This window comes from Hakea prostrata, chromosome 3 (genome assembly GCF_041222555.1).
Source record: "Hakea prostrata isolate BN-2017 chromosome 3, UWA_Hpros_2, whole genome shotgun sequence".
In the NCBI taxonomy this organism is placed as follows: Eukaryota; Viridiplantae; Streptophyta; class Magnoliopsida; order Proteales; family Proteaceae; genus Hakea; species Hakea prostrata.
In genome coordinates, this window is record NC_142602.1 from 32,633,008 (window position 1) to 32,649,967 (window position 16,960).

Genomic DNA, 16,960 nt, shown 5'->3' on the forward strand with positions numbered 1-16,960 from the left:
ATGAGAATATTTTAAGATATTTTTCTGAAACCAAATTAACTTCTGTTTTATTTTTGTTAATCCTCTTGCATGATTAGGGTATATTATCCTTTTGTTTTCTTCTTGTGGGAAGGAAGTATTAATCTTTAGAGAAAGGAATCTAATTGGAAGGTGAGGAATAACTCACTCCCTTTTTTTTTTTTTTTTTCCCTAGATTTCTAAAATAGACAAACCACATTATATGGTTCAAATTAATTGTTTGTTAGTTTGTTTTTGGAATGAAATTTCTAGATACCTAAAAAAATATATTGAATATGGTCATCTTTAACGTTGTTGTAATTTCTGGATTTCATCTTATCATAAATAATTCATGTTTTAGTGTAAATGGACTCTAGATTTCATGAGGACACACACCAACAGGTAAACGGGTCGGCGCGCCCCCCCCCTTTTTTTTTTTTTTTTTGTTTTTTTTTTTTTTTTTTTTTTTTTTTTTTGTTGTTTTTTTTTTTTTTTTTTTTTTTTTTTTTTTTTGGGGTTCCGAGGAAGGTAAAACTATTATTTATGATGTTGCTCTTTGCCTTTAAATCTATTATTGTTGTTATGAAATGGAATTTAAATGTATATGAAGGGAAAGGGGGAATATTATTATTCTCACTACCTTGTATTTTTCACTAGGGTTGTGGGTTCGCCCATTACTCTAGTAACCTTATGTGGTGCCATTAAACCCAATTGCATGATTTATAAAGTCTAGAAGTGTTGAGCTAGGAATCCCTATGAATACTATTACCCTTCCAGTAGGGGTATTGAAGCCGATTATCCCGTGATGTTAGTGGCTGGGTCCTGTATATCAAGCAACCCCACTATCATCATAGAGAGGTAGGGTTGCATATAATAGATAAGAGCTCTTGGGCGCTCAAGACCGGAAACCAACTTGTGAGAGAACATGGAGAGCATCTTATCCATTATATATAGATGACCGTTGGGTTAAAGAATGGGAACCAACAGATGCCTCCCGTTGAGGATTCCATTCATAGGTGGGAAAGGTATTGAACCAACAGAGCACTAGGTGTGAGGGGAGATATCTGGACCATATGTAATATGAGACCGTATGACCTCGCACTGGGCTTAGGTTTATCCCTAACACACTCCAGATCTTATACCAATGGTGATGTGAAAGAGTGGTGACTTAATCCCCAACCATGACTCGATGAGACTTTACCCAACAGTCGCAGAGAACCCAACATATGTGCTTTGGTGCCGTGAGGGAAGAGTGATGAGACCGCTCAAAGAAAACTGGTGTATAACTTAGTGTGTCTACTTTAGAGACTACATTATAGAGTTAGGAACCTCATATCATCACCATGCATTTGGTTATTTATATTATTGAATACATGATTGTCTTATGAATTATTATATGGAATATGGATGAATATATGATGTGAATGTTAGTTACCTCACTGAGTTCTATGAATTCATTCCTTTATTTTTGTTTGTTCTTTAGACTGCTCTACAGGTTATGAAGACCCCTCCTACACTAAGGATCCTTTATAAGGTGGCTATCAAGACGGTGAGATTGGAGACGAAGTGGAGGCACATAACACTTCTTGTTCATGCTAGGATTGCTCTTATGGAGATTCCTTTCTTTAGAGTTTCTTTAGATTTATTCCGCTGCAACATTATACATTCTTTCTTTTCTTAGAACTCTGATGTTTAGTTTTTGAAAGGAAGTTTTGGATATTGTAATCTTTTCTTTTCATTCTTGATTATTAAATACTTGAACTTATTTATTTCCTGTTCATTTAATTTTACTTTATCATGTATTGTATGGAATTGTCACTGAACCTAGATCTTGCAGTGTATCACCTCCATGAGTATTAAATACTTGAACTTATTTATTTCCTGTCCATTTAATTTTACTTTATCATGTATTGTATGGAATTGTAACTAAACCTAGATCTTGCGATGTGTCACCCCCACGAGTATTCGGGTATGACCGGATCCGGCTGGGTGGGGTGTGACAGCCTTTGTCAACTAGTCCAAAAAAAAAAAGTTCTCCTTGCAATTCGATCCAGTTAATCTTGCCAAAATGAGGGTGGTAGTAGTAAAATGTCCCAACTAGGAGTATAATCTCAATAGTTAAGTGTGGGTTCATCCTTCAACTTTTGATCAGACCAAGAAAGGCGAAAAGTATTTGACATCCCCAATCAAAGCTATCATGTTATTAGAGTAATTTGCAAAACGATATTTATTCCTCTAGTTCCATATAAGATAGTGATACTGATAAGTAAAAATAATAACCAACCAAGTCGAACAAGGGTTGGTTCAATCGCCCCGATCGGGATTGGTTCCAGGGGTTAATCTAGAGATGCCTTAAGCCTGAAAAAACTCGACGGCTATAGAAAGAAACATGATTTTGCCAAGCTCGGGATAAGCAATTGTGCCTCATAAGGTAGCTACAACTAACTCAGATTAAGTAAATAAAACCCTACGATCGAACCGCTACAGATAAGATTTGTGAACTAATCTAATGAATGGAAATAAAAAGTAAACCCTATAAAGGTTGAAGAACAAGATGAAGGAAGGTAACTGAATCATTTCCTCCATTCTATCTTTCAATTAAGCTCTTCAATTTGCTAGGGCTCTTTGGTGGTGCACTTATTAACTTCATCATTGGAGGTGGCAACCTGATCGTCGAGTTCACCCACATCTGACATTTGTTTTGCAGGCCTCAAATAGGTGGATGATTTTAAGTCGCATCATTTGGTGTCATTTATGGGAATCGATTCGAAAATACATGGTAGATACAAGATCCACACTTCAAAGAAATCACAAACATATTCGCCCACCACCTCTAGGTGGAAACCCCATCCCCCTGAATGAAGGTCCGTCGTGAGAGATCGAGCAGTATGAAGAAGAAGTAATCCGGGGAGGACGCTTGAACGATCATAATGGGGAGATCTAGATGATCTCAATCTTTCAAGAACAAATGAATCAAGGCTAACAATCGATGAACCAAATGCAAGCCCAATTGCTAAGAACAATGGCAAGACGGTTGGAGCCCCGAGGAACCCAAACCAATTTGATCAAGAAGAAGATGCCCAAAGGTGGGCTCGAGAAGCAAGAAGAATGTGAGAGGGCGTTCTCCGGGAAGAGAAAGGAATTAGCCCCAAGGGAAAATTTTTGCAACCCCCCGACACATATAAGACGAGAAGAAGATGAAGGTGAGCAATTGGGAGTGCGAAGGACGAGAGAACTCCCTCGGAGAGTGGCGGTAGATGTGAGAGATCGGTCACAATAAGGCAGCTAATGAGTACATTTATGTGTGAAATCTTAAGGTATAAAGCATGCATTTTTACATACTTAGAGTGGAGCTATCTTGGGTTTTATATTGTTTTTGTAGATTTTAGGATTTTCAGGATTTATGCAAATATTTGGAGTTTTTTGTATGAAACATGCAATTTTACATGTCAAGAGGTCCATTCAAATTCTCTAGTGCAAAAGTGCCTGATTTGGAGCATGATGGGCTAGAAATGCGATTATGAGCCAACTCTAAGAATATCTTAGAAATATAGAAGCCAATTTTGATCTACGGCAGAGATTAATTAGGATTTTTATTTTATTATAATTGAAAATTGTATGGGACCCACAAGTAGTCAACTATTAGGATTTTCTATTTTTTTTTTATAGATTTTCTAAAAGGTTTTATTTATTTCCCTAATTATTTTTCTCTCTCCCCACTTTCTATTTATTTCACTATTATTTTATTTTTTTCCTTAATTAACCGACATTACTTTTCTAAAAGTTTTTTTTTTTTTCTTTCCTTCCTCTCCACTTTATTCTCCATCTATATATTTTTTTCCTTTCCTTCATCTCCACTTTCTTCTCCACATTTAACTCAAAATAAATTTATTATTTTTTTAATTTTTTTCTCTCCACTCTCTCTCTCTCTCTTCCTTAGATTTTCCAACGAAATTAGGTATTTCTTTATTTTTTTTTCCCTTTTCCTATTCATTCTTTCTTCTTATTATTATTGTTATCATTATTGTTCTTATTTTTGATTATTTCTTTCCTTATTCTACCCCCATTTACCATCTCCTATAAACACCCCTACTCCTTTTAGACTTAGGTTAGACTTCCTTCCTATTTAGTTTTTTTAGGCCGTCTACACTTCTTTTCTCTTTAGCTTGTTTAGGTTTTCTCTAGTTCTTTAATTTCTTTGTGGGGTTCTCATTTTTAGATTCAATGTTTATGTTCAATTTTTCTACATAATGCAATGAATATTAAAGTTATTTAATTTATTTTATGCAAGTGTATTTTCTTTCTTTTGAGCAATGCAATTTCAATTTCAAGCTTCAAGTTTCAATTTTGAAGAAGATTTGTTTTTCTCTGAGGGGTTTAGCAATTGTGGATTTGGATCATCTCAGATCTGGTTGTTAGGGTTGGTTGAGATTCGAAACGTTCATTAAAGGTTTTTATTATTATTCAAGATTTGAGAATGCAAGTAAGTAGCCATTGTCAGTAGCCGGCTTCCGTCTACCCCTCCATATTCTTAACTTGAGATTTATTTTTCAGTATTTATTTAGTGTTTTCCTATCCCTCGGGTCTTTGATAAAAGATGCCTACAGCCGTGCCTCTCTTTGGTTAAGATTTCATTTTTTCCATTTGTTATGCTATTTACTTTCCGCTTTGTTATTTGTTATGCTATTTACTTTATGCATTTTCTTTTTCTTTATTATCCGTTTCCCCGATCGGTGGATTGTAACCTACGGCAAAGGGTCCACGGTCAAAGTCATCCTAGTTATACTCCCCTTCCCTCGATCCAGAGATGACGCTTTCCTTTTATTTTTTTATTTATTTATTGTTTGCATATTTATTCCTTTTTTTATGTATTTTTCATTTATTTATTAGATGATGAATGGTTAGGTTATGTTTGTTTTATTTTTTTTTTCTCAATTTGATCACATTAGATGTATGTGTTGGGACGACCTATTTAAATTTGTTAATTTACTTTAATTACTTAGTTAAAAAACTTGAATCCTTGCACTCTCGCGTTACCATTAAGAGGTTAAATTCTAAAGTGACATATCTCCTTGAGATCAACCTGTTAGCTACACGATACAGTGCGCTTGCGATTACTTTTATTTCACGAACATCAGCCAGATGGGAACCTTTCCGAGGCTCGAGAGAGGCGTTCGAACGCATCCCAGCATGTCTTAACACTCGGATAAAGAAAGCATTCGAACACCCAGTGTTAGAGCTGTTCGAATTTGTCAAAAGCTGGCTAACATAAATCAGAAGCTAAGAAAACTTACTAAAGGTAAGAAGGTAGATGACATCTACTCAATCATCTAGAAAATCCCGTTCATAGATGTGACTGCCAGGTATGGAGACCCAGTGGCCCATATAAGCTATTATCAGCAAAAGATGGCGGTGGCCAGGAATTCGAACAAAATATTATGTAGAGTGTTCAGATCGTCACTCACAGGAGCAACATGAAAGTGGTTCTCGAACATGCCCTCAAGGAGGATAGCCGATTTCGACAAACTTGCCCGAAAATTAATTGGTCGGTTCCAAAGTGGCATACAAATAAAGAAGACCAAGGAAACTTTATTCACCTGAAGCAAGCAAAGAATAAATCCATTCAGGATTACTTACAAATATTCAATAAAGCAACAATGGAGATTGAGAATCTCAATGAATAGGTAGAAAAGATAGCTCTTTTTACAAGACTCTCCAACAAGCACCTCCTGGAGTTGTTGCAGGATATACCGAACTAGTCCAAAGGTGCCGAAGCAAGCCAGAGGTTACAAAAATCCTTGATGCCGGATAAGGAGAAGCAAAGGCAGCCAATAAGGAGCGTAAGGTCCTTGAAAAAGGGCAAGGTTCAAAAGGACAAAATAATGATCGACAAAGTCGGCAACTGTCCAACTAGAGGTAGCGTTCACCCGATCATGTAGAGTATACACCCCTGAATGCCCGACGGTCCGAAATTTTAATGCACGTCAAGGATCAAGATATACTGAGATGACCACCCAAGAGGGTGTCCAAGCCTGAGGGAAGAAATATGAATGAGCATTGCATATTCCACAGGGATTATGGACATTACACCAATGATTGCAGACACTTGAAGGTAGATATTGAGAGGTTAATTACCCAAGGGCATCTAGCTAGTTACGTGAAGATAAGAGAAGATGATCGAGAAAGGAAAACAACATGAGAGAAAAAAAGAGAACAGTTGGACATCAGAGACCGTAGACCCAAGACTTCCAATACAAAGAAGGGAAAAAAAGTGGTTAGGGCAAGCCGATCCCATCCTCACAATATTTGGAGGATTAGAGCCCAAATACCTTAAAAAGCTGAAGGCAAAGTCAAAGTTAGTGGGATCGGGAGAAGCAATTAGGAAAAGAAAGAGGCCAAGCTCACAAGAAGCCATCACGTTTACCGAAAAAGATAAAAGAGGAGTCTATACCCCCCACGACGATGCAATCATGATAAAAGTCGAAATCGATTGTTGGGAGGTTCATCAAGTATTAGTGGATACTAGATCCTCCGCATATCTCCTATACTTTAAAGCTTACCAAAAACTAAAGATGGAGGAGGACTTGATGGAGCCAAGGTCAACACATGTTATGGTTTGCAGGGTCCTCAACAGTGGTAGAAGGAACAGTGCAACTAGATTTAACCATTGGGACATACCCAAAGGAGGCCACCAAATGGGTAAATTTTTTGATTGTACGGGAGTTGCCATTGTACAACATCATCCTTGGGAGGCCATCCTTTACCAAGTTAGGAGCAATTGTCTTAACTAGACAAATGAAGATCAAGTTCCCGACAGACAGTAGCGTTGGCAAAGTGGCTTCAAAACAAAAGACTTCTCGACAATGTTACATCTCCAACCTAAATGGCAGGTGTGAAATCCCACCTAACCTTAACCTTGTTGCTATGCCAAATGCATACATACCATATACATTGTTCGATTTATTCTCTATCATATGAGTTGCCTAGTTTCATTTGGTAGAAGTTTACCCCGAAGCTGATCTATTCTCTCTAAGATTTCTTCTCGTGCCTTCTTTTCCCTTTTAATAGGAGAGTGATCTTAAGTCATTCCCATGACTGATCCTTCTATCCTTGCGGTTCTAGAGTGGACCTCCACACACTCTATAACCTTGTGAATTCTCCACATGATGATTTTGAAAAGAAATCAAGTGTGATCTTCACGATTTGTAACCCTTCTATTTGTTTCTGATTTCAAAGCACGTTAGATTTACTCCCTTGTTTCTTACAAAAGACTTATTGTTATTCGTTTCTTGTAGATTTTGAGAGAAGGAAGTCAAGATAAAAGCGATGTATTCCCACCTCTTTGGAAGCCTAGTACTCTCCCAATTTCGAGGATGAAATTATTTTAAGGGGGGAGAATGTAAAATCCAGCCCAAACCTCAAACCTAGCCAGGACACCCTATTTGTTTTGGGTTAAAGAAAGGCTTGTTTAATGTTTGACCTTGAAGTCGGACCTTGATTTCAATGTTGCTATCTTTGAAAGCCTTAGGAGGTCATGTCCGACCTTTTCCTTAGGGTAGATCCAATGTCCCAAAGTGAAGGAAGAAGTCCTTGTGGGCCCGAAGACATGGTGTTTGACCCGAAACCCATGGATTTTGAGAATAGTGCTTCATATTTGGAAGCATTGTTAGTGACTGTTAAGAAACTGCGCATCGAAGAGGGTTGAATTATTTGAAGTACCTAATGAACTCTTGTGCATGACTTGAAGGTATTTTCTAAAACTAGACTTCTTGATTGACTTGTAGGAGAAAACCCCACTCAATTTGACCCTGTATAGCCCACCGAATCCCTGTCCGAAGTTGCTAAACTATGCCTGACCAATTTTGTTTGGTCGTCCTCTTTGGTCGATCCCATCAACCAAGGAGCATCAACCAAGGCTGCCCAGCTGCGAGTTAATGATTCTTTTGGAATATTCCACCCCCTATTTATGCTAGTCTCATGTTTTGAACCCTATTCTAATCATTGCAACACCTGAGAACGTGGAGAAGGTTCCCCAAAGCTCCTCCTTGATATTGGTGAAGGTTATTCTACTCTAATCATTGCCAATCATTTGATTCTTGCCTCCATTATCATCTACAAGGTATGAACTCTCATCTTCACTCTCTATCCTACTCTTTTCTCTTCTTTTCTTACTATTGTAACCTTGGAGTTGATGCTGCAACTTTGGAACCATCACTCCAAGTGTTCGTTCCTCACTAATCCATGATCTCTTTCCATTCCTACTTATGATATACTCTTATTTTGATTCTCGCATATGCATTTCTATAAACTTCTTATTAGCATCTTGCATTCTTGACCTAAACTGAGATATGTAATGTGTTAAACCTATGTTCTATGCTAGCATATGATTCTAATCTATTCCCCATCAGTTCCCCTAGCTAATCCCTCCGTTTTCATTGCTTTTCATTTGATTTCACTTCATGCTATGTTCTTGTATTTAGAACATAGGGTTTAAATTCAAGGGTTTTCAATTGGGCGATTAGATTGTGTTAATTCTTGTTGTATAGTTTCCTTATACTGTTACAATGAATCCCTCCAAGTTTTAGATTGATCCGAGCACCGGAAGACTGATTTCGGACCAAAATCACCAAAATACACTATGCAGCCCCGATACTATTCCTTGGTCGATCCCATCAACCAAGGAGCATCGACCAAGCAGGCGCTAAACTGTGTTCTTTTCCGTTTTGACCCGTTCAACCTCCGATTTTCCCGATTTCTTCTCTAATCTTTCATTTATGTTTGTCTAGGGTCTTAAAACCATCATTGGATCATTCTTTTGTAACATTTGGATCATCATCATGACAGCTTAAGGTAAGGAGGGTTATCGCCATATAACATAGACTGTATGACTTTTACACTGTTGTTGGCAATTTAGTAGACTTAGTTTATTAGTTGATTCTAGACATCATATGACTACTGTAGTTACCTTATGACAGTAGCACCATGCTTAATTACTTTGTTTATCATGTCTATTTATTCTTGTCATGTACTTATACACTTGATCATGAGATGTTGTGATATATCTTTTCTTATGATGATGTATTGTTGATATGTGATATGATGGAAATAAGCATGTGATTGCTTAGGTATAATTTGGGATTGGGGAGTGTCATACTGACACTTCTGTCCTTGGACATCGGAGGGAATAATATGGGATGCTCTCCGAAGATGCCCATCAACACTTTCTTGGATTATTGGATGACATACATAGGACTTGTCTAGTGGTGTTTGGCTAGGATGTCCCTGTCGTGTGAGACCCGAATCGGAAGGGCATTGAGACCGAACAACCCGTGGTAGCAATGGGGATGTGTGGATGCTCAAGACCGGTAACCAACCCGTAAGAGGTCTTGAGAACTTCCTATCTACTATTTGTGGATGACCAATAGGGTTGATGAGTCCGTAGTTCGAGTTGGTTGGAGCCATAGGATACATGACTCTAGTGTGAAGGATACTGGAAAGGATCCTAAGATATCTTAAATGGTTGAGGAGGAATAGAAGTATCCGGATCTGAGTTGACATGATTGAGTAGATGACTTGCATTGGGCTAGGCTTTACCGTGACATGCGCCAATACTTATACAAATGGTGATGTGAGAGAGTGGTGACCAAATCCCCAACCATGGTTTTTTACGAGGACTTTACCCAACTACCCCAGCCAACCCAAGATACCTTAAATGGTTGAGGGGGAGTGATAGACGACCCAAAGAAGTATGGTGCTATGACTTAAAGCATGTCTACCATAGAGACCAACATTCATAGAGTTAGAAGCATACTTGCATCATGTGTTTTATATCATATTGCATCATGTTATGACTTGTATCATATGGCTTATGTATTATGGAATAACTACCTTACTGAGTTCTTTTGAACTCACTCCTTTTTGCAACATCTTTTGTTAGACTTTCTTGCAGGTACTACTACTGTTGACTATAATGGTCAACACTTTGAAGACCAAGTTGGTGACTCATACAATACTGGTTATGGCGACTACGTCGGTGAAGACTATCAGTTCGAGACTGATATTTGTTAGGAGCAGATTCGGCCTTGTCTAGTTTCTTATGATTATCTTATTGAGGAAACATTGTATAAGTTAGAAGAAACTATAACTTAGTTGCTTACCTTTTTCTTTCCCTTCTTTTGAGAACTAGTTGTAACCTTTACTTTTATTCGATCTACCTTCCATTGTTATTGTAGAATGGGTTTCCCCTTTTATTTCGTACTTTGACTTCATTCTATTGGTATCATTTTCTGCACTCTGATGTTCTATGTGATCCTTCTGAGATCCTTTCTTGACTTCTATTATTAAATTACTTGAAAACTATGATTTGTTCTTGCTTTTGATTAAGTTATTGTGTTAAGTGGATATGATCGTTCCTAAACTTGGATCTTTTGGGCTGTGGATCACTCCCCCGAGTAATCCAAATAGGGTACCCCCTGGGTGGATTTTTGAGGGATGTGACAGCAGGAGTGCGCCGATGAAGGTTGCCGCTACAATAACCCCCGTAATTCTAACCCTGGATCTCTATTACAGGTCTGAGTACCCAAAGTTCTAGCTAGAAGAAGTTGGGCTATCCAGATTGAAGCCCATGATTCATATAATGGGCCCATGGATCTAGTTACTGTTGATGAAGAACCTGCCTTACTGGGAACCTGAAGAAGATCCAATGGAAACCCTAATAGACTGGACAAGTGAATTTATAGCTTGAGTCAAGTTGAGTTTGAAGATGTCTGAGATTAAGGTAAGAGTCCTCCACATGTTGGTTTAAGTTAAATTGGTGTTGTGGATCAACCGGATGAGCAAAACACCCAAGTACTAAAAAGTACTAGGGGCAGTTGCTTAAGGCGATTGATTGACCCAATCAACCGCCCCAAGCGACTGGTTGGTTTGGTCGCAGGATTTAAACCCTGTTTTGCCCCCGACCCTCTATAAATAGTCATCCACTACCTAATTTCCCATTATTTTATTTGTAGAGGATGCTGTGGATGGTTGAGAGACTGTGTACACATGGTTGGTGGTGAAGAACCCTTGAATTGCGGAGAATTCTTGGATCTTGCTTGGACTTTCAAATCTTTTAGAGGTTAGTTAAGCACACTCTTCTTATTTGAATTTTTTTATTTTTAGAAAGTTGTTCCTCTCTCTAAAATTCTGTAGTGGTGATTTGGAGTGTTTAGAATCCTTACCATCAATTATTGCGCGACTAGATTCACCCCAATAAATAGTGGGTGGCATCTAAAAAACTCAAAAGAAAAAGATTGGTCCTTGAGTATTTTTTTCGAGTGTGACATTACCAAGATACCAATTTGGTCAAATAACATGTGTTTTCCTCTGAGTCATTACTACTAAACTAGACTCGATCCAATACTGCTTTAATGGTAGTGAAATCATCATCCATCGCCCCTCAAAAACAAAAACATTGTTTACCGAAAGTAGAGTTACCTGTAAGTTGTCACCTTGATGCCTTTGAACGCATTAATTAAGCTCCCAAATACGCCAAGAATCCTGGACAAGGATTCCATAGCACATCGAAACAAGCATGAGCTAAGAGGCAGCCTTGGTGAAGCCCTTTACCCAATTGGAAAAAAGCCAAATGGTGAGCCCTGTAGTTTAATTGAAAACGAGGAAGAAGCAACAAGAGTAGAAACCAACTTTATTGATGATTCCCAAAACCAAGAAGCTAGAGAATAGAAAAAAGAAAATTCCATTCAAAATGGTCATAGGCTTTAGGTGTTTCCTATGGTCATGATTGGTTTGACCTAAAGGGGCAAATCCTAAGTGCAGTGATGGTTTGGGATGAAAGGAAAGGTTTTGATTCAATTGCACCCTAAAAGTGTTTGCTCGCACCAACTATATGTGTTACAGTAGTGAATAATTTAAGGACAATAAGGTGATCTCGTAGAGAGATCGAGATACCTTTAGTTTGATGAGTTTGAATAAACCTAGGACACTATGGTATACTAATGCTTATTTGATGTGTTTTTTTGAGTGATGTGCTATTCTGGCATTCTGGGAAGGTTTCTAGTTTGGGGCTCACGCTTGCAGGTATATCACCAGTCGTATAACCCATTTGCCAGTATGATTTGTGGATGTTGGTGCTGGGACACAAGTGGTCTATATGTCTGGGATACATAGCAAAGAGATCAAAATATGTATATCTGGGATATACATGTGTGTCTGGGACATACTGTGATAGAGAGATCGAATGTGTATATCTGGGATACACTGTGATAGAGAGATTAACACTTGCCCTTGTGCAAGGGGGAGATGTTGGGATTTATTAATTATTAATATAATTATATGCCCAAGGGCGAAATCGGAAACTCAATTTTAGGGCGGTTACAAAATATAAGGTTATATATTTTGGTAACCACCGTATCACTTGGGTGATCACATTATTCATACGTGAGATTTTCCTGAAAAACTCTCTCTCTCTCTCTCTCCCCAAGAAACGCAGAAAGGAGATACTTCGTGGATCTTCTTCTCTTTAATATTTGGTCTCTAGTTTCTTCGATCCACAAGGCTTTTGGGTTGTGGAATACATTCCCTTTCCTCGTGATTGTGGAATCAAACTGGTGACGAGTTCGTGGAGGAACGAATACATGTATCCAAAATACTTCCGCTGCAGTAATTCTATATTGGGAAAAACCAAATCTAGGTAAGGATCTTTCCCATTCTATTATCGAATAGAGATATATAGAGTTTTACCTACAAAAAGAAATAAGAAAGAGAAAGATTAATGCCTAAGGAAAGTGGGAGAGGAAAGGTGACCCACCCACCCCTCCCTTTTCTTTACTTTGTTTTTTTACCTTTGAATTTTGGTGCCGCAACTTACATGCAATTAATGGTCATCTTTCACTCTTTCACCCATTAGTTGCTGTTAGTTAAACTATGATCGGCATCTTTGTATTTTTCAAAAACCCCAAATAACCTTAGGGTTCGTTTTTTCTTATTCAACTCATCAAAATAGTAGTCGTTGAAGTCTAAATTAACAAGAATAGGAGGGTAAAAGTTGGTGCTCTATATAGGGGTATCAATAAAACCCTATATTAGCCCAAACTTGCCCTGAGCCTGGCCCATTTTACACCCAATTTTTTCAACCTTAAGGGGGGCTTACAAAATAATAAGCCTTGACAAGGTAGGTCTAGTTCTGTTAAGCCCTTGGACCAACCCAACCTAGCTCAACCAGATCCAATGTTGGTTTAATTTATTTAAAATTATATTTAATAATAACTAAAATGGTTTTAAACAAATTGAAATATTTCCGTTTTTGATCCCTTCTTTTTGGTAAATAACAATCAAGTACCCCACTAGTCCTAAATATCTAAATATTTTTCCACAAATTTTACATTCCAACATTAATAATTATGTATGCCTCCAGTTGTTGCTCAAGAGACTCAAGTCTTAGTTTTTGTCTCTCCCAAGTCTGATCTTCAGTTTTCCAATCAACCATGGTGTAATATTGTACAAAGCTTCAAAGTAACTGGTAAGTAAAGGAGGTCTCATTTTCTTTCAATTAATTTTTATTTTGTCCATGTAATCCCCAACCCAAACCTATCCAATCATAATCTTCTCATTTTCTTTGAATCAAACAGTAACACTTAAGCATTGCTTCGTTCTATAGCAGCCAGTATACTGCTTTGTTCGATAAAAAATTCCATTAATATTTCTTAATTCCGATATGTACTTCTTTTTTCCTTGATTCTGGTTTTAAATATCTTGAAACATATGTGGCCGTTTGTATATCACTTCTTTTTTCTTCTTTCATCGCCATAATCTTGCAGTATTCTCTCTCTCTTTCTCTCTCTGGTTCTCTCAGGGTAGAAGTTCTAGTTTCGTATCTGGGTTCCCCTTTGATGATTATGCTGAAAAGGATTGTAGTGGTCCTGTTTTTGAATGCTTGGAACCATATGTGGTCCTTTGAATGTCAGTTCTCTTCTCTTCTTTCATAGCCACAAGGTTGCAGGATTCTCTCTGTCTGGTAGAAGTTTTAGTTTCAGCGAAATGTTTGGGTCCCATCTAATGATTATGTTGAAAAGGATTGTAGTTTATGGAGGGAAATGGAGTAGATGCTTTCAATATGAGAGAAACAAAAACGTCAATAGTGAAAGTAAAATTAATTTTCTAAAGCATTGCATGGTTCACGCGACTCGTTAGAGTCAAGCACCGTGAGCAAATAGAGATGTCAGGTCTGACTTTCGAGGAAGTTGAAATTTAAATAATCGGATATTATTCATTATTTGACATCGTGTTTGATAGTTTTAACTATAAAAATCGTATTTCTTGTTTTTTGTCAGAAGATATTTGAATGAGGCGACAAAGCCAATGAAATAGACTTACAAATTGGGGTTGTTTGACAATGATTTTTTGAGTTTTTCATCAAACAGGGTGAGAATCCCTTTTTAGTGTTCTTGTGCCCATTTTCTCATATGTCATGCTGTTAAACACTTGTTTGGTAAAAATATAATAGACATGTAAATGCAGGGTTGATAGAGTGGTAAAATCCATACTTCTCGGAAGAGAGATCATGGGTTTGACTCTGATGGACGAACAATGCTCTCTCTAAGGATTTTCCTTGAGATCTTTTAGGGTAAGAGAAGAGTGGAAGACACTATAGTCTCTATAATACCTCAAATACCTTAATTAGGAGAGAAGCGGCAATCAAGAGAGGAATCGCCGGTGCACAATTAACAATTTGTCAATTGTCTCCGTGAGTAACTATGAGGATCTAGACTTCAACAAATGAAGTTCAGAGAGGAGAGAAGTCACCAGTAGAGTATCAATGTTGATATGCAACAAAACTTCTAAACGTACATAGAGTGATAGAGGTTACCAAAAACAAAAGCTTGCGAAAAAGAGGAAAAATTACTAAATCCAGAGCAAAGGAGAACAGAGGAGTTCAGAACCAAACATTACAAATCTGAGACTTTGGAGAAAAAAAACCTAAATTGAGAACCTTTCATGATTGATTTTTTTATTTGTAGAGATGGTGAATGGTGAACGTAGCTTCGACTTGCGATCGTTTGTTTTGAGGGTTTTTGTTGAGAGAGAGAGAAAGCAAAAAAGAAGATGGATCGAGAGTTGTCAATGAGAAAGAGAGGAAAGACGTTGGTTTTAGGGTATTTTGTGTTTACCATGTAAGTTTACATCGATACCCTCATTTAGTGTTTTGGCCAACCTTTTGGCCCACGTGTGCCCACATTTCTCACAATATTGTGTTCGTGCCCAAGAAGATTCAATTTGGGGTTTCTTGGGAAAGATCTAAAGTGTGCTAAAACATGGAGCTTCTTGGGTACGATCTAAAGTGTGCCAAAATCCCCGATTCATGCCCCATTTTGCCCATTTTGGTGAGCCAACACACATTTCTTGGCACACTTTACCAAACAAGATATTACCCAATTCTGTGCCCAAAACAGCTATGAGCACAAGAATCAGTTCCAAAAGAGCATTGCCAAACAACCCCAAAGACACTGCGAAGGAGAGGAAATGGTCCAATCAATAGAAGTCGCCATTGAAAAGGCCCTCCAAGCTAAGGCATCAGCCACATGGTTGATGTCCCCATAAATATTGGAGAAGAGACATAATCCAAAGTACTGCTTAGGTGATGGATGTGAAATCCAGCCCAAACCTAGCAAGGACACCCTATCTATTTTGAGTGAAGAAAGGTTAGTTTAATGTTACATCTTGAAGTTGGACCTTGATTTCAGTGTTCTATCTCCTTCTTCTCTCTTTTCTTCTTCTCACTATTCTATCTTGATGCTTTGATTGTGGAGAAGGTGTTAAACTACTGTAACTACCTATTCTCTAATCTCCTTATGTTCGGTGACCCCAATCACTCTATGCATTCCTTGAACCACATGGTGATCTCCTCAATTCTTCACCGATTTTGATTTGTTTTGGCGCTGATCATTCTCTGTAGCTTCTTTTCTAATTGATGTTTAAATGTTTGATCTTGTTCTGCTGTTTTATGTATTTATCTCTTTGAATCAATTCCCCTTTCTTTCTGCCATTATAGCCTTCTATGTTGACATTGATATAAGCATTCTAGTAGTTTTATTTTTGATTTCTCATTCTAAGATTAGTATTCTTTTGATTTTCTATTTAGTTTTCTTGCTCTGATATGTTTTGATTTCCATTGAGTGAGCCTTGTTCTCTTAATTCTTCCCTTGAATCCATGTGGTTTGCTATGAGCCATGTTGTTTCCAATTTAGAGACTCATGTTTAATTTATAGTACTGATTTTTGGACCATGGATGTGCCCAATTCATGCTAGATAGTCTTAGTATGTTTGTGTGAGTTCCCTTTCGATTTGGATCAATCGGACTTCGAGATGTTTTGACCAGTGTTGCTTTTTGTCTCATTGGTGGATTGGTGTGGCGTAGCAATCCATCGACAATGAGATTGTTTTGTTTGGTCTTTGTTGCTCTATTTAAGTCCAATCTGGGATTAGTTGTCTCCTCTGCCTCCTGCCTGGCGAGTTACTCCATTCTAATCAATTTCTTGCATCCTTGGTTGATCCCTCGAAGAACTCAAGTAATCTTCTTCCTCTTGCATCAGGTATGTCTACACTCTCTTCTTCTTCTCCATCTCTGTTTTTCTTTCCTCTTTGGGCTGACATAGTGAGAGATGCTGATTCTCTGTTGCAACATCTCTCTACTCATCCCTCATGATCTTCCTAAGGATTAATGGCTAATGCAATGTTCTTAATCATGATCATTGCAGCTTTTGAAGGAATCATGATCTAAATCATGATCTTGTCTTTGTTCATCTTTTGATTCAAATTCTGATCTTCTTAGATCTGTTTTATTGATCATATTAGTAGTCAATCGCTGTGTTTTCTTTACAAGAGTTATAACCTATCAATCTCTAGTTCTTTCTTCTTGATCATACCATGCTTTTTCCAAGAACCATGACTAATACATTTATGGTAA